Source organism: Orycteropus afer, unplaced genomic scaffold (genome assembly GCF_000298275.1).
Source record: "Orycteropus afer afer isolate SDZICR_OR568_19922 unplaced genomic scaffold, OryAfe1.0 scaffold00117, whole genome shotgun sequence".
In the NCBI taxonomy this organism is placed as follows: domain Eukaryota; kingdom Metazoa; phylum Chordata; class Mammalia; order Tubulidentata; family Orycteropodidae; genus Orycteropus; species Orycteropus afer.
Genome location: NW_006921704.1, coordinates 6,743,477 through 6,744,159, shown reverse-complemented (window position 1 = coordinate 6,744,159; position 683 = coordinate 6,743,477).

Below are 683 nucleotides of genomic sequence, written 5' to 3'. Positions count from 1 at the left end.
GTCAGATTGTGCTCTCCCAAGGGCTGAAAACTTGCAAACCCAGGTCTCATAGGTTTCACAATAATTTATACTTCAACATCATATATGTAATGTAATTTTTTCTGCTATGCTATCTATGTCAGATTGAATTGTGTCCCCCAAAAAATATGTGTTGTAAATCCTAACCTCTATGACTGTGGTTATAATTCCTTGTAGGAATGGTTGCCATTGTTATGTTAATGAGTCAGGATTAGTGTAGGGTGTCTTTTGAGTCAATCTCTTTTGCAATATGAAAGAGATTAAAGAAGTACACTAGGAAGCAGTGATGGGGGAAGAGATATGCCAAACCACATGGAGATTGCCCAGGAGGGGATGCTCAGCAGAGACAAGGACCTTCCACCAGAACCAACAGAGAAAGAAAACTTTGTCCTACAACCAGAACCCTGAATTCCAACTTTTAACCTCCTGTACTGAGAAAATAAATTTTTGCCTGTTGTTTAAAGCCATCCACTTTTGATATTTCTATTACAATAGCACTAGAAAACTAAGATACTTTTCATATATGCACTGCCATCAAGTTGGATCCGACTCATAGCGACCCTTCCTTGGGTTTCCTAGGGAGCTCTGGTAGCATAGTGGCTAAGACACTTGCCTGCTAACCAGACGGCTGGCGGTTCAAATCCACCAGCCACTCCTCGGAAGGA